Raw genomic sequence first — 23,903 nt, forward strand, 5'->3', positions numbered from 1 at the left:
ATTGGGACTACCAAATCTGAGACTTTATTTTGCTGCTTGTTGTTTGGTCTGGATAAAAGAATGGATTTTACTGAGGAATAAAAGACTATTGGATTTGGAGGGCCACAACCTGAAGTGGGGATGGCATGGATATCTATGGTATGACAAAGTAAAAGTTAATGTGGACTTTAATAATCATTTTATAAGACATCCTTTGTTGAAAATATGGAATAGATATAAACCAAGGTTTTGTTCCAAAATACCATTATGTGTCTCAAGTCAAGAAGCGTTCTATAGAAGAGAAATGGCCGGAAAAGAGAAATGGTTAACTTATCAAGAACTATTAGAAAATGTGCATGGAGAATATATAATGAAACAGAGAGAACAACTAATAAAGGAAGGATATAGTTCTCAATGGTTTGCCTATTTACAATTGTTGGAAAGATATAAAATGGATAAGAAAATGTATGGTTTTGAAATAAGTAAATCTGATTTTGAAATATGTCTGTGTACAAATGATGAATGTATAATTGCAAAAATGTATAAACTTTTGTTAAAAATGGAAATGGAAGAAGAACAAGTAAAAGAGTGTATGGTAAAATGGGCAAAAATTTTGGTTATAACATACAAATGGATCAATGGGAAAATATGTGGAAAAAAGGATTGAAATTTACACTATGTTACAATCTTAAAGAAATTTTTTATAAAATGATGTATCGTTGGTACATGACTCCAGAAAAGTTGTCAAAAATGTATAGCAATGTTCCTAATGTTTGTTGGAAATGTAAACACCAAGAAGGATCATTTTATCATATGTGGTGGTTGTGTAAACAGGCAAAATCATTTTGGGCACAGATAGGTAGGATGATGCAAAAAATTCTAAAGATAAATATTCAATTAAAGCCAGAATTTTTTTTATTGGGTTTCATGGATAAACAAATAGAAAAGAAATATGGAAGAATAATATTATATATGATTACGGCAGCAAGATTATTATATGCACAAAAGTGGAAAATGGAATCAACACCAACAACGGAAAAATGGTTATTGAAATTAATGGACTTAGTAGAGATGAATAAATTGACATGCTTACTTAGAGAAAAATCGACAGATACATTTCTTAAGGAATGGAAGCTTCTCTTAGACTTTTTGCTGAAAGATCAAAATGAAATGATGATAATGGGATTTGACGATTAATTAAGATAGACTATGGAGAAAAGTGATCTTGTATGTATTAAGGGACAGGTTTGATATATATTATATACTTATAGCTGATCTGTGACAAATCGTGTCAAGATTTTTATTGTACTATTATGTTTTTGTTTTTGACTTTGTTTTGTTTTGTTTTCTGAAACTTTGAATAAAAATTATTTTTTTTAAAAAAAAAAAAGAAGCAAATGCCAAGGTCCATACATTTGAGAACAGTTTGGCAGTGTAATACATACAGCTGACTGAAACAAATTTTAAATGTATATCTGTAAAAGATATATTTAATTAATTTTATATAAAACATTCTTACATTGCCAGTCATTCCAAAAGATTTCAGGATGGTGTATGACATATGCCATTCAGAATGCAACAGGTCAGTAGCTGCAACATCAACAAAAGGACAACAATAAAATTGCTCCCTGCTTTTTTGTCTTGAGCAGAAGTATTGTGGCAAATTTAGAAGCGGAGGGTCCTTTCATGATAGTCACGCCATGCCAGAGCTTGGAAGTAACTAGTTACAAGTAACGAATTACTTGTAATTCATTACTTTTTTGAGTAATGAGTGGGTAATTCCTTTACATTTTGATTGTAATAGAACTAGGAGTAATTTTATTACTTTTGTTGAGTAATTGTAATGTTTCCAGAATTCCTTTTGGGCATTACTGGGGGGGGAGCAGGGGAAGTCTTCTGCTCCTCTGATTTGTGGATGAAAATCATGTGCCTCAAACTGGGCTTCTGTGCAGTGTCACCCTTTCCTCATGCTCTGTGGATGGGCAGGAGGCGACGAGGGAGGAGGCGGAGAGTGAGACGGGGTGGAGTGGAGAAAACAATTATTTAAAAAAACGGATAGTGGTGGTGAAGAATGGAGTGGAAGAGGAAAGGATCTGGAGGTCAAGAACATGGATAAAGGAGGATAAGGAGGCAGCAGCAGAATGGAGATAAAGAACTGTGGAGATGAAAGATGACAACGTGTGTGTGTATGTGTGTGTGTGTCTATACTGTGTTTGCACTTGGCACACAAAGTGGCCTCCACCACGCTCTCTGGCTACTGTGCTGCATTTGCAGTATTTTAACTTTTTTGCATCTCAGGGGAAAATGTTTGCTTGAGTGAGTGTCCCTTAGTTGGTGGCAGGGCAGGGTCCAGGAGGTGGTTAAGTGAGAGAGATTATGCTCTGTGGGGTGCAGTTTGCACTTTGTTTGACGTGCAAAGATCTGAGTAGTGGCCTCAGCCTCCCTCCCTACCACCCATACCAGCGGAGAGACCACCATTGCTATCTTATGAATAAAAATAATTATTCTACTACCTCTGTATGTGTGTGTTTATTTTTAATGTTGTTTTAGGCTACTTAGATGTGCAGCAGCCAAGGCCAGCACCTTGTAGGCAGTTTTTTTTAAAGTAACTGAAATGTAATTGTAGTGATTACTTTGTAGGAAAAGTAAAGTAATCAGTTACTTTCAGAGCATTTGTAATTGTAAAGGTAATTACTACTTTTTGGGCCATGTAACTGTAACTGTAATTTATTACTTTTTAAAAGTAATCTTCCAAGCTCTGCACCATGCCCCCTCACACCTCTCACAGCCATGCCCCCTTCTAAGATTATACAATAAAGATAAGCTTTCAGGCTCACCTTGAAATGTGAGCTGAATTGACTTTCTCTCCCATTCTTAAGAGTGGGGCTTACTTTTGACTAAAACATGCGTAGGTTAGCGCTATAAGAGGGCAATCCTAACCTCTGACAGACAGCAGCAGGGCTTAACCGAGTGTTGGAGCCACCACAACTGGAGCCCCACTGCATGCACTGGCTAGGGCAGATGAGGGTGGTACATAGGAACATAGGAAGCTGCCTTATACTGCCTTATACTGTGTTAGACCATTGGTCCATCTAGCTCAATATTGTCTACATTGACTGGCAGTGGCTCTCCAGGCTTTCAGGCAGGAAGTCTCTCCTAGCCCTACCTGGAGATGCCAGGGATTGAACCTGGGACCTTCAGCTTTCAAGGCAGATGCTCTACCTCTGAGCTACAACCTCTTCTCTTCCCTGGGGGTGAGCAGGAACAGTCTGCATCGTTGCTAGGCCAGCTCCAGCTGGCAGATCCCAGTCAGCAGCTGAATGTCTTCTTTTTTTTAAAGGAGGATAGAGGCAAAAGGAATTTGGTAGCATATCTGACTTGATATGTATCTGGTGAAATATCAGAATGACAGTTGGTGTGCACTATCAGGACTCAGTTCTACACTTGCATCTCAAACATAAACTTCACCTTAACACCCATCTTCTAGCAGGCTTGTAAAGACATGGAACACAATCAGTGCATCATCTTCCCTTGAGTATTGGTATCTCAGTGAAAGCTTGGTATATTAGTGTATGGCACAGTTCTCAATGTGAAGTCCTAATATGAGGACAACACCCATACTAGTGAGGGGCAGGAGGTGGGGGGCAGAGACAGATAAAGATCCAAAATCCATTTTGAAGTGATATTTGAAGTAAGGCCTCTTGAGCACCAGTCTTCACTGTGTATTTGTAAATCACTGATTCATTGCGTTAAGTTGTAAATATATATAATTAAAATTATTTGTATTAATGGATTTTTGCCTTTTTATGTCTGAAGATTTTCTAAAATCATTAAAATGTAATAGACTTAAAAATCAATCTTTGCTACTGTCCTGAGTAATGGGAATGTGCCACTTTGTGTCATATCATTCCCCCCTTCAACTTCAAGATCTTGAAATGAAATTATTAAGTATTTGCATCTGCTGCTGCATCAAGCTATGGGGCCAACAACCGAATGATGCATGATTTCACTGTAAACTTCTAGAAATAAAAAAAGGTATATTGTTCATTTTAGGAATGTGTTTCGTTATTTTCAGAAAGCTTGCTCTGAAGGCTCAAAACATTATTTTGAAGAATGACTGTGGAATTAAACTTTCATTTACTAAAAAAACTTTAATAAAAATGCAAATAATCTTTTTAGTTAATATGTCAACAGTGGTGGAGCATCTCTTTACAAACATTATTTTCAATTAGTGGAGTCATTATAGTCAACATTAAAATGACAACATAACTGGAAGGTGATACATGATCCAATTACCTAATAAGCTGGCGGGGGAGGGAGGATCAGAAAACAGCACAGGAGCACAAATCTTAGAGACCATTGTCCAGGGCCAAAGATGCATGCATACAGAACAGATATGTGTACTGATTGCCACCTAGCAAGATCTATCTGCCCTTGAGAAGTAGATGGCTGAGATTGTCCAACTGCACAGTGCTGTGAGGGGGGCACCTGAAATCTGACCCCTGTACCAAAGAAAGAAAGAAAGAACGAAAGAAAGAACGAAAGAAAGAACGAAAGAAAGACTGGAAAGGAAAGCTTATTAAACATCCTTCCATTTTGCTGAGGCAATTCATGTCTCCCCCTCATTCTTTTAATTTAATTATCCAATCAATGTGCTTGAAATGACCCAAAGGACACAACCCTAAGTCAAATCCTCTCTGTGTTACTCTAGAGCAGCCTTTCCCAACCAGTGTGCCTCCAGATATTGTTGGACCACAATTCCCATCTTTCCTGACCATTGGCAATGCTGGCTGAGGCTGATGGGAGTTGTGGTCCAACAACATCTGGAGGCACACTGGTTGGGAAAGGCTGCTCTAGATAGTCATTTGGACAGTGTGGGTTAGATCACCACAGGCAGATAGCATGGACTACAGGAAAGGCTAACATAGCAAGCTGCTTTATACCAGGTCCATCTAGCCTACTCTGTATTGCCTACTCTGACTGGCAGTGGCTCTCCAGGCTCTCAGGCATGGACTTTTCCCATTACCTGTTACCTGATCCTTTTAATGAGTTGCTAGGGATTGAAGCTGGGATGTTTGTCATTCAAAACATGCACTCAGCTCTGGTACTGCTCTCCAACATTTTAAAAGAGGGACATATGTCCTTCAGAGCTACTGTTCTTCAGCAATTAAAATCACGATACTTCCCATTTGTTTTCAAACTATGCCTTAAAAGACAAACACGGATTGATCAAGTTAATAATAAAAGGCAAGCCAAGGAAACACTGGAAATCTACATAGTTTGTAGTGGAAATGCAATGCAATTAGATTTTTCCCAGACATCCTGTGGATTTGGTGAAGGACTTTACATCGCCAGATGTTCCTCTCTGATATTTTCAGTGTATGGCAATGTATGAAACACCCTTTGGAGTAAGGCAGATCCTTGGCTTGTGGCTAAAGAGAGGCATTCCAAGAAATATCTATCAATTTCAAAATGACTACTTTGAAAATTTGGATACCCCCAACTGAAGATTAATCTGAACAAATATCCTACACTCTGTGTTTCTAAGCAAAAAGAAAAAGTAAAATAAGAGAGTGTCATGGGGAAGGAGATCAGCAAAGAGCCCAGAAGGTAGCCTTGCTCTGTGTATACACCCAGCTGGGCACACAGCTGCTTGGTGGTTGCCATCTGGGTGTGTCTAATTAGAAACTGCCTAGAATAGGCTCTCACAAATGCTATTAAGAAGAGGTTCAGCAGCAGATGCAGCTCAAACCCCCTCTGGGTGAAAGATAAGGCAGCCAGAACCAGGGGATCACTGGGTAATCAGGATATTGTTATCACATCTCCTGGTGCTTTCCTTCAATGAAATGTTCCTAAAAAGATCAAGCATCACTTGTGCTTGGAATTTACATGACATCCTACAGAGATGGATGATTACAGAGAACAGAAAGCATAAAAACAGATAAACAGCATATCACAATATTATACATAATGTACTCTATCACATGCTGATCATGCTGGTATGCCATAGCTTAGGCTAATGTGGTGCTTCCCCCCGTCATTTTACACCCTGCTTTTTGTGGTTGCCCTGCCTCATCTTTTTCTGCTCACTTCATCTGAAGCTTAACACGTAGTTTATTGCCTTAGGCTGTCATTCCAAATGTGTACACACACACACCCCCAGCAAAACCCCATGGATTTCTGCGGGATGCCACTGGTTATTCTCTGCACTAGCATCACAAGCTGAAATTCCAAACACTGCTGACCAAACAAGCAACAATAAAAAAGTCAGCAAGATTTCCAGTGTAAATTCTCAGTTTAGCTTCAAGGAAAATGAGTATCATTTCCCTCCATATCCTCCACCTTTTAAATATCCTAAGCCAGTTGGAGGTAAAATAAGGCAGCAATGAAAGAGGTTATACTAACTTCGACATTATGTGTAGCTTGGGGATGGCAACCAGAGTATATCCCAGCAACAATTTTCAGGGCAAATGATGCAGTCGATCCTGCTTTACTGCCTCCCCAGTACAATTCCATTACAAAAAATTGCCATCCCAGATTGCATAGGTCTTTTGCATAGATGTCTATTACAGGGGCGTCACTACTGGGGTGTGGGGGGTGCGGATCCCACCCGGGTGACACCATGAGGGGGGTGACACCCAGAGCTGCCCCGCCCCGTGCCGTTGCCCAGCAAAGGAGCCGAGAAGTGCTCCTGGTCGGTCGGAGCAGCCAACTCCTCCTCGGAAGCACGCAGGCAGGCGGGCGAGACTGAGAGCAGCGTCAACGGGGCGAGGGAGGCGCGCCGGCATTCCCAGGCCTGCTTCTCCGGCTGGGTGCCCCTCCGGCGCGTGCCCTCCCAGGGGCATGGATGGGGGTGGCTGGCCTTGTGCGCATGCGTGCACTCATCACAAGATTTGGGGGCTCGCTAAGGGCCACCCGGCACCCGGTCTGGTGCATGCCAAAAGCAAGTGCCCGCTCATTGGCGGTGAAGCCTGGACAGGCCTTCCATTGTCAGCCTGGAGCGTGTGGTGAGTGTGTGCGCGTGTGAGACCAGCCACCCCTGTCCATGCCTCTGGGAGGGCGTGCGCTGGAGGTGTGCACCCCCCCGCACTCCCACTAGTGACACTGCTGGTCTATTAGAGAATTACTTTTATGGTGGTCAAACAACCTTTATGGTGATGCATGTGGAGTTTTTTGTTTTGTTCTGTTTTTGGTAATAATTCCTGTACCTAGACCCTGTTCACTCTTTTACATGCAACTTCATTTATACTCATATCTCATCCTTATCCTTATGAAAGATGGGTGTTGGTGCAAAAGACACAAAACCATTTTCCGACAGTCATTGTGGGATGAACTCCTCTGAAAACTCATAGAGGAGATAAAAACACATTTCTCTGAAAAGTTTGCTAGGGCTGCCATTTAACTTCATGAGGTAGCAAAAAAAAAATTTCTTCCTTACATTTTTAACTTGCAGAAACATATGCCCTGTGCAGCCCTACTCACCTACATTCTGTGCTTCCAAGCTTCCTGATGACTGAACTAGCTGGAATGCCTTAAGAATGATGTCACACCACACCACTCCACATCACTCCCGAGGCCTACTGGGGAGTGTGGCTGGCAGGAAGAGGCACAAAGCTCTTTTATTGCTTCCTGATGGCTGATTTTCCTGGTCAGATCCAATAAGGTAAGCAACAGCCCCTCCTGAAATTTTTGGAGACATCCCCCCTCCAAAAGCAGCAGAAAATCAGCCCCAATTTTTCGTAAGGGGGAGATAATTCAATGTCACTGTCACAAATATATACCGTTCACAGGCTGACAATGAATTAGATTTATGTTGCCATTTCCTTCTGCTGCGCCATTTCCTAACAACAGCACCTGATCAGAAGTAGCCAATGTGGTGCCCTCCAGGTGTTTTTGACTACAACCCCCATCAGCCCCAGTGAGTCAATTTTCAGGGATGATGGGAGTTATATTCTGCAAAATCTGGATAGCATCATATGGGCTATCCCTGCTCTAGGTCTATTGTTGACAATTTTTTAAAATCTTTCTGCAATTGGAATGTTTAATAACATCCCACAGCATTTCAACTGTACAGCCAATGGCTAGGGAAGTCTCAAGATTTTGCCTGAAGTAAATTTTTGTGAATGAGAGTCTCCTCAGGTGAAACATCTGAGGAATCTGAAGAGAAATCTAAACAGATTGGATAAAGCTAGCAAAATTTCTCAGCAGGTTTTCAAGAACCCCTAGAAGGAACAGAACCTCGGTCTCATCAAGCATAAGTCATTCTTAGATAAATTTAGTAATCGCTGATCTACCAAAACTTAAACTAAGAAATTCCACTACTCTTGGACCATTTCATATCATATTGAGATTGCAAAGTTACACTCACTAAAATCTGGCACCCCAGGTAGTTTTGCTCAGGAGAGACCTAAAAGGGTGAATTTTCACAACTATGATGGCAGAACCTAAAGAGCTTGATCTTGTGCTATAGATCCCAGTAAGAAAGCCTGCCAGTAGCTGTTTGCTTAGAGTTTTTTTAAAGAGCTCTTGTAACGTACTTCATTTTTCTAAGTGATTCTGCTGAAGTGCGTATTGGCATTCTCTGCCTCAGCAATATCTTACCATTGGTTTTTATAGCTGTCGGCCACAAAAGAGGAAGGAAGGAAAAGTGAATAGAGTTCATGGCCATTTGTAACAACAACCATCAACATGCTCATATCACAGAAATTCTCAGTGATGAATGAGAGATGTCAGAATGAATGCACTGCAGCAAACACAAGAACCTGAATTCGGGGGAGAATAAAGAGAAATGTAATGGACACATGAAGAATCGCCCGCATGGGGGGAGCCTGATCAATTCCCAGTCACAGCTTAAACCAATCACTCAGAAGGATATGGCGAACATGAAAGGAAATCTGCAGAGACTGACTAAAAACATGTTATGACTCTTTACAGTAGCCCTGGAAAGAAGTTATAGCCAACATGTTTGCAATTAGCCTCCTTGCAATTAGCCTGCTTGCAAAAACATGCCTATTTAGCAGCACATGCACAGCTTGAATTGAAGAAAAAAGAAAGAAAAGAAAAAGAAAGAACCACCTCTCTTCCCATTTAGAGTGTATACTACGCTGGTCACTACCTGGAGGCAATTGGTACTCACCATAGGTAGCTAGGCAAGCAGCTATTTACAAGATGGAGTTATGGAATGAAAGCATTTGCCAAATTAGGAGATTGGCTGCTTATATATCTGAACATGTCTCTATGAGAAAACTGCTGATACCTCCTCTAGAATATGGTGGTTATTCTTTCACCACATGGTACATGAGGAGGGATCATGTTCTGATTATGAGAATTCTGAAATACTGAAATAGGTGAACTGCCTAGCATAATGGACAGAACAATCACTTGCTATTCAGTGATGCAGTTCAGGTAGTTTTAAATTCTGGGCTCAATGGTCTTATGGAGAGAAAGGGCCCTTTAGATACTCACATGGATCATACCTTCAAAATGTGGTAAGTGAACCCTACTGTGTATGGGGAACTTCCTGCTCATTTTGCTGAGCAGGCACCTGAACATCTGCCACATCATAGAATCACAGAATAGTAGAGTTGGAAGGGGCCTATAAGGCCAACAATTCCAACCCCCTGCTCAATGCAGGAATCCAAATCAAAGCATTCCCGACAGATGGCTGTCCAGCTGACTCTTGAATGTCTCCAGTGTCGGATAGCCCACTACCTCTCTAGGTAATTGGTTCCATTGTTGTATGGCTCTAACAGTTAGGAAGTTTTTCTGATGTCCAGTTGAAATCTGGCTTCCTGCAACTTGAGCCCATTGTTCAGTGTCCTACACTCTGGGACGATCAAGAAGAGATCCTGGCCCTCCTCTGTGTGACAACCTTTCATGTACTTGAAGAGTGCTATCTCCTCTCAGTCTTCTCCAGGCTAAACATGCCCAGTTCTTTTGGTCTCTCCTCATAGGACTTTGTTTCCAGTCCCCTGATCATCCTTGTTGCCCTCCTCTGAACCTGTTCCAGTTGGTCTGCATCCGTCTTAAAGTGCGGAGACCAGAACTGGATGCAGTATTCAATATGAGGCCTAACCAGTGCTGAAGAGAGGGGAACTAATACTTCATGCAATTTGGAAACTTTACTTCTGTTACTGCAGCCTAATATAGCATTTGCCTTATTTGCACCCACATCACACTGCTGGCTCACATTCAGCTTGTGATCAACGGCAATCCCAAGATCCTTTTCACATGTCATATGGCTGAGCCAAGTAACCCCCATCTTCTAACTGTGCATTTGGTTTCTTTTTCCTAAGTGTAGAACTTTGCATTTATACCTGTTGAATTTCATTCTGTTGTTTTCAGCCCAATGCTCCAGCCTATCAAGGTCCCTTTGAATTTTGTTTCTGTCTTCCGTGGTATTAGCTGTACCCCCCTCCAATTTTGTATCATCTGCAAATTTGATAAGCATGCTCCGTACCTCCTCATCCAAGTTATTAATAAAAATGTTGAAGAGAACTGGGCCCAGGACAGAGCCCTGTGGTACCCCACTCATTACTTCCGCCAAGTTTGAGAAGGAACCATTGATAAGCACTCTTTGAGTACGATTCTGGAACCAGCTGTGGATCCACCTGATAGTTATTCCATCCAACCCACATTTAGCTAGCTTGCTAATCAGAGTATCATAGGGCACTTTGTTAAAAGCTTTGCTGAAGTCAAGATATATTGTGTCCACAGCATTCCCAGTCTACATAGTTCTTCCATAATGATACTATTGATGGTATTATAGATGGTATTCAATGCTAATCCTACTCAGAGTAGATTCATTGAAGTTAATATACACAACTAACTCAAGTTCAGTAATTTCAAGGGTCTGCTCTGAGTAGGACTTAACTGGATACAACCCATAGGGATTTCTGGTGTGGAATTAATGAAATACAGCATCAATGGCAATTTTCTATATTTTTTCTATTAATCTCCAGACAGTAATCTGGGGACAGACTCAGAAGTATCATTTGCCACACAACCTGACCCTTTCATAGATTGTCAGGCTCTGTAGTAAAGATAACACCTTTACTACAGGTAAGACTTGAAACAAGTGGATGTCCAACCTGTCCTGGATAGGGTTGCACTCCCCCTGAAGGAGCAGATTTGTAGCTTGGGGACTCTCCTAGAACCATCTCTGTCACTTCAGGCTCATGTAGCTTTGGTGGCATGGAGTGCCTTTTACCAACTTTGGTTGGTGGCCCAGCTATGCCCCTATCTGGACAGGGATAACCATGCTCGGGTAACCTCCAAGTTAGATTACTGCAATGCGTTCTACGTGGGGCTGCCTTTGAAGACAGTTCGGAAGCTGCAGCTTGTGCCAAATGCAGCGGCCAGATTGGTAACAGGGACCAGACAGTTCGAACATATAAAACTGATTATGGCCCGCTTACATTGGCTGCCTGTATGTTTCTGAGCTCGATTCAAGGTGCTGGTTTCGATCTATAAAGCCTTACACGGCTTAGGAACACAATACCTGATGGAACGCCTCTCCCGACATGAATCACCTGTACACTACGCTCAACATCCAAGGCCTTCCTCCAGGTGCCTATTTGGAGGGAAGCTGGGAGTCTGGCAACAAGGGAAAGGGCCTTTTCAGTGGTGGCCCCCAAATTATGGAATGATTTTCTTGACGAGGTGCACCTGGCACCAACACTGTTATCTTTTCGGTGCTAGGTCAAGACTTTCCTCTTCTCCCAGGCATTTTAGCATGGTTTTTTTAAATTGTTTTTTAAAAATTTAAAAATTGTTTTTAAATTGTTTTTGTGTTTTAAAATTAGTATATTTGTTTTTAATGTTTTTAATTGCTGTAAACCACCCAGAGAGCTTTGACTATGGGGTGGTATATAAATGTAATAAATAAATAAATAAATTCCCTGTTATGGAGCACATATGCTCAAGTGTAGGGCTGCTTTCACACATGGGGCTGACTGCATTAGTATAACAGATTAAAATGGTAGCACTTCTATCCCGATGTCTAAAATCCTTTTCGCACTGCAGTACCTGCTGTGTTAAGGAACAGCAGTTTTTCCAGCCAATATATACTGGTATTTCAAGCAACTGTCTTTCACATGGCTTGTTTTTGTCCCTCACCCATTATACACATGCACATGTTCCCTACTGTGTAGGAGATTTAAGATCTCATCCCATCATCATGCAGACCCTCTCCTTTTAGTATCTGACTTTTAAAATTATTTTAGTTGTATTGATACAGGGGTGCGTGTAGGAAATGCTGCTGCTATCTGCACTGATACCAAAATAACGGCACAGTTTTCAACCCACCCACCCCCGTGCGACTAAAGGGCAGGAACGCACTGCATGCTGGAATGCCTGTCACGTGAGCGGCTGCAGCTAGAGAAAAACTCCTGCAATCTTATGGGTTTCCAGACTTGATAACGGATTATTTCTAGTATCATTTATCATGGAAATTTGTGCTAAACTTGCACTACATTCCACTAGAATTCTGAAGCTAGCTTGTATGTTGTGTGAAAGATAAAATATAATGCATAAATTATCAGGCAAGAAATCGTCCGAATAACAGAATAAGGTGCAGTGTAAAAGCAGCCTAGGGCATTGCTTGCAAAATCCAAGAAATGTAACATTCAAGTGTGAATTCTTTTTTTCAGGGGGAGAGGGAATGCCACAAAAATGATATCAGTGAAAAGGTGAGCAAACCTTTAACCCCCCTTATATAAAATTGTGTAGAGCCACTCTAACACAGATAAAATTACTTTGTGGACTAGATTATACAGCCACAAGAGTGGCTGTATACTATAGTCAGCATGGAGTTTTTGCATTCTGCAATGTTAAATTGAAAATACCCCCATGCCATTCTGATCCTTCCCATAAGCTCATTTCAAAGCAAAACCTTACAAAACATATAGTCCTAAACTCAGAAATGCTTGCTTAACAACCCTCTAAATTTTCATGGTGATACACAAAACAGTCAGTGAGAATTGAGAGTTCAAATTGTAGAAAGAGAGAAAAAACAGACCCCTTTTGGACTTTTTTCTGTCAGGGTTCCCATAATCTGTTGAAATTCATTAAAAAATCAGCCATGTTCACAGAGTACCTGTAATCCTATTACTGTCCTTGCCGCATACTATGACCTTCATCTTCTGCAGTTTAAAAGTTAAAAAAATGCCTGGCTGATTAAGTAATTGAATTTTTTGGGCTTGAACTCAATAATAATGTTGGGCATGCTCAGTAAGAACCAACTGTCAGTGTTCTAAAAGCCAGACTCACAGCTGCTGGGCTTGCCTAATCAGGGGGCCACACCCACACCAGACCTTATTTCACTTGAGAGAGTCATGGCTTCTCCCAGAGAATGCTGGGAAGTATAGTTTGTGAAAGGTGTTGAGAGGAGACTCCTATTCCCCTTAGAGAGCTCCAGTGCCAGAGTGGTTGAAGTAGATTGGACTGTGAAAGACCAACCCAAATTGTGTTTGCATTTTGACACATTTGTTGGGCAGTACAATATCTCAGACAGGGTCTCCTGCTCCCCTGGTGCATTCACTATAGCTACCCAATTTTCCTGCTTTTTAAAGTTTGATAAAAATATCTGTTGGCTATAGGTACATTCTTAAATTGCAAGCATTGTTGCCTATTAGTAAATTCAGCCCATAGTCTAGCCACTCTCTGAGGGTTCAGAAGGGATACTTGCTGCTTTGTTCATCCATTTCATGCATGTGTCAGTTTATGCAATGGAAAGAATGACAGAGATGTGTCAAAAAAGATGTGGGAGCAATCAAGCCCTGGTTGACACCTCCAGATTAAGTACATCAGTTTAATATGTGGTGTGAGTTTTTCCTTGGGTTTGAACAATTTAAAAACTCCCCAGCTTGACATAGATTTACAGGGCATATTGACCAATAATTGGCCTTGTTGTATAACCTTCGTTTGCTTTTCTGGGCTGCCCACATAAATCCAAAGGAAAATGAGAAAACAGCCCCTTGCCTACAAATCACAGTGAAACATTAGAAGGGCTCCACACACCAAGCTGAAGTAATACAACAAAATTGACTTCTTTACTCCTCAGAAAGAAATATCCTAGTCGAGACACTTAAATGGCCAGAGGTTTTGCATCAGCAGCACACCAAAAAAGTAAAGTAAATCCAAATCATAGAATCATAGGTCTGGAAGGTACAACCAAAGGTCATCTAGTCCAGCCCTTGCCAATGCATGAAATCCACTACTATGCCATCCCCAATAGATGAACATCTAGCCTCTGCTTAAAAGTCTTTAGTGAAAGAAATTCCACCATCCCCCATGGTTGAATGGCTCATAGTCTGTGAGGAACTTCTTCATAACAATTTTTTGCCAAGTTTGGTCTTTTCCTAAGTTGACTTTTTGCCAAGTTTCTGCATTAAAAATTTATAGTGTAGTTGTGGATGTAATGCAAATCTTCCATCTTCACATATGATGATAAATGTTACATGATGAAGGTATTTGTTTTAATTATGTTTTATTGTGATAACTATCAAACTATTAAAAATATAACTATAAACTATTAAAGAATACACATTTATATAAATTTACAAAGTTTTTAATACTTGAGTCAGTATACTACTTTGCCCATTTTCTTTATTTCAATTTTTGCAAAAGTTGCGTTTGGATCTCTTGATGGTATATTTTTTATTTTTTATTTGTGACATGAGAGACAATGACAACCTCCATTTAAACAATGACAGCTTGTTTTAAGGACAGGAGCAATTTAAGAATAGGACCTCCAGAAAAATTTAGTGAATAAGGCAAGGTGAATGCACAACAAAAGTCTCATCTGGAAGAGCCCCCAAAGTCTGCTCACTCAAGAGTTTCCCTGAGGGTGGATTTTTCATGATCACAATCACCCTACAATTACTTAAGTGATCCAGAAAAAAACAGCCTCTATAGCAACATGACTCTTGAAGAGTTTAATATGAGAACTTGGACTCCAACCCTTGGACTTTCCTTTGCTTTGCTTTTCATTTTCATTTGTGTAAAGAAGCATATTTGTTTGCCTGCAGTAAGAAGTAAGAGATGGTTTATTCTGCAGTTCATATAACGAATAGAGCAGGATTGTGTATTGCTAAAGAGTGCAATAAAGATATAACAATATGATCTGAAAAAAATGGCTACCCTTTACTGTTTTAAAGCACTCACTATACTTACAATCATAAGGGCTATTTTTCCCCTTCTTTTTCCTGAGTACTTGATGGCACTCAGGATGTAAACAGCCCTAGAAATATAGAAATATTGCTGTGTAGTCTACAGTTAGCTAGCTAGCTGATTGGCTGGCTATCTGGGCTGTAACTCAGGCCTGATTTCTGGTTTTCCCAATATGTGCAGCTCAGCATGAGGCCTTTTTGGGGTTTGTGAACAGAATAATCAACTCAACAACCAGTAAAAAAAACATTCCAATTGCTTTCCACAATTAGTTGCCAATTGCTTAGTTAGTCCTGTATACAGAAGCCGGTTTAATTTTTTCCCCTTCATTATCCAACAGGAAGGAAAATCTAAAGGTCAGCAACAAGACTAGGAGGAGGGACTTTCAACAAGGAATGTTTAACAAACACACCCTAACATATTTATTTTCTCTCTGTCCTTCCCTAAACTTGTAGTATGGACAAGTTTGTTTTTCAGGAGGAACCTAAAACTGAGATACCTAATGCAGCATCAAAGCCCAGCTAAGGAGCTAACTTTCTTTACCAAAATAGTTCAGTTCATGAAGAATCAGAACACAGGGACAGACCACAGGCGAAAAGGGACTGAAGCTATAGGCAATGTCAAACTTTTGAGTCTCGTATTACTGGGGATCTCTCAGAAAAGGGTGAGGCAATTTAATAGATTAAAGTTCTTTCATGTAAGTTAATACACCCTCTGGATGGAGTAGGAGTGAGAGGGAAGGTCACTGCCTTTCCCTTTCCCTTCCCCTGACCCAACCCTCACATCCTCTCCATTAGTAAGGGTTTGTGTGTGAATTGGCTGGCACTATGTTTGTTCCCCCCCCACAAAAAAAACCATCTAGAAATGTGGCTGCCATACCTAACAATAAAAGCTGGCTACAAGGACTGGGTCCCAAACATGATAATAAGTTAGACCTTGAGCATGAACAAAGCTTGCCTAGTGAGTTTTCCAAAAGGAAATAGCACATAGCATTCCAGTGGTGATGACCTCATTGGTGCTAACACTTGTACATCCTGGCTCCTATCCAATAGAGCAGTCGTGGGAAATATGTGGCCCTTCAGATGCTTTTGGACTACAACTCCCATCATCTCTGACCATTATGGCTTGGGTTGATGGGAGTTGGGAGTCCAACAACATTTTGATGACAACAGGTGCTCCATCCTTGCAATAGAGAGTTTGCAGAACACCTGAGGCTATATGCATGTATCCCAGTGAAATGAGAATCCTACAAATGAGCAATTGGTGAAGAAAAGGGAATGAGCATGAGAAACTGAATCCAGCCCCATTTCCACAGATCTGCTGAGAGGATTCCAACTTTGTCTGTTGCAAAGTACTGGCAGCTGGATTAGACTGAGAGTGCAATCCTACACTTGACTGGGTAGTCACAGGTCTTAACAGAGTGGTTAGGGTTCAAGATCTGCACAGCAGCTTGCAGCTTGCTGGGCTTGCCTAGAATCCAGTAGATTCTTGGTCAGCCAACTCTACCCACTCCCCACCTCCAAAACACCCCCTTTCAGGCCAACCACTGGTGGGGATACTGCTGGCTGTAGCTTCCACCTGCCCATGCATTGCGTGGGTAGAGAAGGGATTTCTGCATCAGCAGCAGTCTTCCTACCAGTGAAACACAACACAGCCAGCCAGAGCGGAGCAGAGAGACACCTCCATGTGGTTCAACCCCCCTTCAGTGGGTCAGATCAGGGATTTGGATTGCTTTGTGTGGGATCATGTGAGCTGAGCAGTATCAGTTGGTTTTTACATTTAATTCCTCTTTCAGGTAAGGATATGCGATTGGGGTATCCCCTAATTTGGATGAAGTCAGTAAAGCCATTAATCAAATGAAGAATAACAAAGCTAGTGGTCCTGATGGGATTCCTGCTGAAGTCATTAAAGAAGGTGGGCCTGAACTTACACAACAAATTCATAAGCTCATCGAAAAAATCTGGATGAGGGAGGAGATCCCGGAAGACTTTAAGGATGCCATAATTATCACTCTTTTTGAGAAGGGTGATAGAACAGATTGTGGGAACTACCGAGGCATCTCACTTGTAGCTACTGCAGGTAAAATCCTTGCAAGGATGCTAGCATATCACCTCATACCTATCTCAGAAGACATCCTCCCTGAATCCCAAAATGGTTTCCGCCCTTCCAGGGCGACAGTGGATATGATCTTCACTGCACAACATCTTCAAGAAAAATGCAGGGAGCAAAACCGACTCTGTAAAAGGTGTTTATTGATCTGACTAAGGCCTTTCATACTGTAAATCAAACTGCTCTCTGGACCATCCTTCTGAAAATTGGATGCCCTGATAAATTTGTGAATATTTTGAGACTCCTCCATGACAACATTTTGGATAACAATGGCTCTCAAAGTGATCCATTCAAAGTGGGATCAGGTGTCAAACAGGAATGCGTCATTGCTCCAACCTTATTTGCTATTTTCATTGCCACGATTCTACACCTTGTTGAGGGGAAATTTCCCACTGGCGTGGAAATCACATATCGAACCGATGGAAAGCTTTTTAATCTCAGTAGGCTGAAAGCAAAAAGTAAGGTAATTACAACCTCTGTGATAGAACTTCAATATGCCAATGATAATAGTCTCCGTACATTCAGAGGATGATCTTCAAACTATCCTAAATGTCTTTGCAGAAGCATATGAAAAGCTTGGCCTGCTGCTTAACATCAAAAAAACCAAAGTGCTTCATCAGCAAGTGTGAACCAATCCCTCTGTAGCACCATCAATCCAGTTTAATGGTGCAATGCTGAATGTCGATCACTTTTCTTATCTTGGCAATCATCTCTCTGTAAAAGCTGACATCAACGCTGACATTCTGCATCATCTGAGCTCTGCGAGTGCCACATTCTCCCAAATGAAGCGTAGAGTGTTCGAGGATCGGGATATTCGCAGGGAGACCAAAATGCTTAATTACAGAGCCATTGTACTACCGACCTTACTGTACACCTGTGAAACATGGACCATCTATAGATGCCACTCCCAATTTCTTGAAAAATTCCACCAACACTGCCTCCGGAAAATTCTGCAAATTACTTGGGAAGATAGGCGGACTAGTGTTAGCGTTTTGGAAGAAGCAAAGGCCACCAGTGTTGAAACAATGATCCTTCAACATCAACTTCGCTGGACCGGCCATGTTGTTCGAATGCCTGATCACTGTGTTCCAAAGCAGCTACTTTACTCCCAACTTAAGGATGGAAAACGGATTATCAGTAGACAGCAAAAGAGGTTTAAAGATGTTCTCAAAGCTAATCTAAAAAAATACAACATGAGCATCAAGAACTGGGAAGCCTTGGCCCATGAGTGTCCCAATTGGAGGTCAGCCATTATCAAAGGTGCTATGGACTTTGAAGAAGCACGAGTACAGGGCGAAAAGGACAAATAAGCTAAGCGGAAGGCACATCAAGCAAATCCTCATCGTGACCATCTTCCATCTGGAGACCTATGTCCTCACTGTGGGAGGCTGTGTGGATCCAGAATTGGCCTCCACAGTCACTTACGGACTCACCATTAAAGACCTTACCATGGAAGACAATCTTACTCGGCCACGAGTGATCGCCAATGAATGAATGAATGAAAATGCAATTGGGGGCTTGCTTTTATGTGTATATAGTTTCTAGCTGGATAAGGGAACCTTACTTAGGGGTCTTACCTAACATAATCAAGAATTTTATTCACAAATAAAGGATTAAAATCAAAACAGTATCAATGGCCCTTTCAGGTTATTGGATTATTAATTTGGTACCTACCCTATTATTGCTGGATAAACCATTATTAACTTTGCACAATACTTTATGGCAGCCTAATTACTACAATGTCTGAAGTGTGAATCATCCCTACTTTCAAAACCCTGTATGTAGGAGTGATTTTATTAAAACAAATACAAAACCCTTTACTTATTTGAAAAAAAATATATGCTAGACAAAAAATATGGTAGAGATAGCATTGATAAAGTTATTGATAATGCCTTTTAACAAAACATATTCTTCATCAGTTATGTTCCACACACACACACACTTTTTTTTCTGCCATGGTAATTACACATTGTGCTGTGTTTCTAATTCACCCCTCTATTTTTCACAATCTTTTTCTCCCCCTCTAATACGTTGATTTTCTCTCATCAATGAAGAAAAAGGGAAGTAAAGATCATAATGTCTAAACTGCAATGTGAGGAAAAATATATATCTTTTTTGCCCACACAGCTCGGATGACATCCAGCCTGCAGTGTGATTTCACACTCTCTTGAACTTTGTAATAATGTTATATTAGTGATTTGTCTTCTTAACCAAAAGAGCTCATGCAGTCTTGGGAATGTATATGCAAAAAGCTCCATAAAAATAAATTTAAGGATAGATATTGAAGATGCATGTATATGGTGAGAAAGCTGGAAAAAATACCTCACAAAAGTTGGGAACGTTTGTGGAGCAGTTGCTCTGGTTGCTGCTCACTTCTGTATGCCCACATTCATTTTTCTTCTTCAACCATTTCCTTAGTGTTGGTGTTCTTCAATTCTAGATATTTAAGTTTCAATTCTAGATTTTTAAGTGCCTTTTACAGTTTTAAGGTTGTGCATAGTTTAATTGTATTTTAATTGTGTGTTTTTCTGTGTTTTTAACTACCTGTAGTTCTGTTTGTAAGCCGCCCTGAGTTCCAATTTGGAAAAAGGGTGGGGTAAAAATAAAGTTTCAATTCAATTCAAATCTTATTCATGCAAATAGGTGTAGAATGTTGGTGGATGGTGCAATGACGACTGGTATTACAAAGGAACTGATGGCTCCCTAAAACAGGAGAAAGCAGTGACACCCACCTATGCCATTGCTAAGAAGAAGGAAGAAGGAAAAAGCTTTCTCCTAACCAAATGTTTCCAGGTTCCACAAACACAATCTCTTACTCTTCAGAGTTTCAGCTTGCTGATGACATCCCTCCTACCTGTGTTGACAGAGCTGGCTGCCAATATAGTTCACGTGGCATTGGTTAGGCAAGAGTGATTCACATCTGTCAATCATATTCTGTATATGTCGCATAATGGCAATGTAGCATGACAAGGTCAACATCTCAACTTTGGTACGCAGGCAAAGGAAGATAGAAAAATCAATAGCAGTTTTCAATAGGTGACACAAACAGTCTGCACAAAGCTCAAGTTATTTTGTATCCAGCCCAAATGTTCAAGTGCTCCTGTCTTTACTGCTGCTAGTAAGGTTGCAACAAATATCCTTGGGTTTATTTTTAGTTCCCACAGTGAAAACTGAGAGGAAAAAAAATCTTCCTGAAAATATCAGTAGGAAGATAGTCAGAGAAGAACAAGAAGAAAGCCACTAGGCACATATTCTGGCACAAACCTTTCCCAACAGAAGCTGATTTTCCAAACTAAGTCTTGTCACCCATCTACCCCAGTGATAGTCATCATATAATTCAGGGTGTTGAAAGAATAAGAAATGACAGTGAGGCAAAAGTAGTTTTCCCAAAGCAGCAATTCAGGGCTGAGAGAATCAGATGGATAGGAATGCCTTGTCAACAAAACAAAAAAGAGAGAGAGAGAGAGAGAAATAGCAACGTCTGTGAATACAAAGAATACAGAGTAACTTTTGGACAGAAATAGCAAGCTACACAATTAGCTGATCACACAAAGTAGTTAAGTGAGCTGGGTACATTGGTGATTAGAATCCATTCCTAAAAGTCACTCCACCCATGGGTTTAGGATAGTGTGGCCCTTCTGAGTTACACCAGTACAGGAACATTACAATTGGTAGAGATGTCGGCCTGGCACAAATATTTAGAAGTGGTGTCCCTCCATTTGACAACAACGGGCCTACACTTGTTTAAATCCAAGTGCTCCATTGTAGCTGGTTTATGTATTACACTAAGCCGGCACAACTTGTGATCCACTAAGCCAAACACAGCCTATCTGCCCACATGGCAGCATGTCAGGGGTTGGATCAACCGCCTGTTTTTTATGGCTGCTTAGAGCAGGATTAAGAGGGCTGCCAAGCACCTAGCAGACCACAATACATGGCTGGTAACATATTGTATAGATTAAGTCATAGGCCATTGATGATCTGGCTGTTGAATTATGAGAAATCTCTTCCACCCCATTTGTGCAGCTATGGGCTAGAACTTCTCCTGTCCTCTGAATATTGACAGTACATTGCAAATTTTGCAACCAGGTCTAAAATATATCTTGCAATAAGTAAGGCAACCAGATTCTAATGAGGACATGGCTCCTATTTCTTTAATGGTTGCACAGAAGTGAGGATTTTGGCAGAAGCAGCTTGCTGTTATAAAGGGATGAAGGAGAAATTCATTCAGTCTGAAAGTCTAACGTGAACCAACTTAATTTGCCGGTCCCATGCTTAGATGTGAATCAGAACACAGCTATCAATCATATAATACATTTTCTGAAATGCAGTTTCAATTTGAAAAAAAATGTGCATAAAATGCGTATTTCAGGGGGAATTCATTAAAAAGGATACAAACATGTTAGTGTAAGAATGTGTAAAAATGCATGCATTTGAAATGCATTTTTGTTTTTAAAAAGGATCAGAAAGGACAGAGTGGACCTATGACTAAGTGCAAGCAAAAGTGACATGCAATGGAAACAGTTTGATCCATCCATCCCAAAATACAAGAACCCTATGTGCTCTTTTGCATCTAGTCACCCTAGTTGCAAGCCAGAACCTTTCCAGGTTATGAAATACTGACACAGTTCAACACTATTGCCATTCTACCTGGAACAAGCTTTTTATCCCTTTATTATCAGGGACACTTCACTGCTAGTAACACCTTTGGCCATGCCTATCTCTGGCTCAATAAGTATGAGAACGATTGGAATGGTAGCAGGCACCAGTGTAAATGGGCACTAGCGCCTTGGAGATGGGGAAGTGGGGATGCTAGAATTACATAGCACTCTTTGCCAGCCGATGATGCTGGAGAGTTAACCCTGCCCAACAGTGACCAGAACAATGAGTTGGAGCTCCTGGCTCTGGGCCTGATGCTGGTGATCAGGGGACCACTGTACTTGAGGATGGCAAGCAGGATTGTAATGCCAGATCCAATAGCACCAGAACTTGTAGAACCAGAGTTAAAACCTCACAGGCCTTTTCCCAGGTTCATGGAAAGGAATGCATCCCATATTACCTTGCCAATCTAACGTTCAAGGGAGTGCACCAAGCAGGAGGTCATGGTTCACTGGAGAAATATTCCTCTTAAGAGTTGCCCCCCTTAAGAGACTACAATTCTCCAAAAGTGATGGAGCCCAGGAGAGTTGGGCTCGAGACTGAAGCTCTATTCACTTCCAAAGCTTGTCAGGTCATGTTGGTCACTAGGAGTGCCATGTCCCATGGACACACATCTACAAATCACTGCTTGGTGTTACAATCAATGTGTGATCAACATGCATGTGTGACTCAGCTCTTTGTCTTATATTTGAAGAAGGGTATCGACTTACTCTAGGCAGTTGACTGAGTCACCATAAGGGTAGTACCACTCAAAGGAATCTTAATGTAAACCAAAACCCAAAACCAACCCTGTACCTTTCAGCCCCCTTCATGCATTGGGAGGGGAGACAGCTATAGTTTTGTCTGCTTGATCTTCCCCCAGTCCTCTTCTTTCTTCAGCCTCCCCAAACTATAGTGAAGCTTAGGTACAGAAAAGTCCTGTTCCTTACAACAGGGACAGTAGAGGATAGATGGGGGAAGTCCTGGAACTGACAAGGCGAAGAGCTGTGGCTGCTGATGCATCAGAGGATTTAAAGAACAGGGTAGATTTACAGTTTGCAACCTGCCAACCAACTTTTAAGTTCATATAGGCAAATCTGTAGACCCAGGGTGGAGAACCTTTTTTGGGCTGGGGTCTGCATCGCATTGTGGAAAACCTGAGGGGAGGGCACCATGCCAGTGTTGGGAGTCATCACAGCAAAAAGTGGGCAGAGCAATGGATGCGACTTTTATCTTTATATAGCAGGCTACATGTCAGCCACACAAAAGTCAGAGGATTTTCAACAGACAAACACCCATCTCTCCATCCAGGCACATTTCAGCTAGGCAAAAGCACTCAAAGAGAGCAGGCAGCAAGTCTAGTGAGGACTATTGCCTGGGGAGGGAAGAGGCCTGGGAGAATCCCAAAGGCCAGACAGGGAGGCCTGGAGGCTTGCATAATATGGCCTCTGGGCCTAAGGTCCCCACCCCTGCCTGAGACAATATCTCTGCTATTTAAAGTTGTTCATCAGTTGACTCTGTAACAGGAGATACCATTTGTGACCCCAGAACTAGCATCCAGTGCAATATGGCTTAGCTTTCAATGTTCTGGAAATGTCAATATAACTACCTTGTGAACCCAGTAATTAATTTTTTACTGTATTTTTTAATATAGGAATTTTTACAAATCACCTTTCCCTAAAATCCATAATCACAACATTTCCCCAGTACCAGATGGTCAAGAGTTACCATTTTATCATCCCAAACATATTTTCTCAACTTGAATTGGTGGAGGGTGATTTTTCCCCCTTTTCCTTTTCTTTACAACATACAGAAGGGAATGTTCCTCCTACTGTCTTAATAGCAGCAGCTGGGTGAGCAGCAAGATCATCTATTATTTGAACAGCAAGGTGTTTTGTGTCGCTGGATTATGTTCAGTGATTACTGTTGGTTCAGGACTAAAAACCTGTGAACAGGGGACTTTTTTGAGCACTACATGCAAGAGCTATGGCAGAGCATCTGCTGAAAAC

General features: G+C 41.2%; 1 protein-coding gene and 1 non-coding gene across 4 annotated transcripts in view; both read right to left on the reverse strand.

Annotated features, from left to right (window-relative positions):
- Nucleotides 1-23,903, reverse strand: part of CDH12 (cadherin 12) — a 444,800-nt gene that overhangs the window by 128,121 nt on the left and 292,776 nt on the right. The window lies entirely within an intron of this gene.
- On the reverse strand, nt 3,147-3,219 carry TRNAS-UGA (transfer RNA serine (anticodon UGA)). The gene has a single exon. It is a non-coding gene; the product is annotated as a tRNA-Ser (tRNA).

This window comes from Rhineura floridana, chromosome 1 (assembly GCF_030035675.1).
Source record: "Rhineura floridana isolate rRhiFlo1 chromosome 1, rRhiFlo1.hap2, whole genome shotgun sequence".
In the NCBI taxonomy this organism is placed as follows: domain Eukaryota; kingdom Metazoa; phylum Chordata; class Lepidosauria; order Squamata; family Rhineuridae; genus Rhineura; species Rhineura floridana.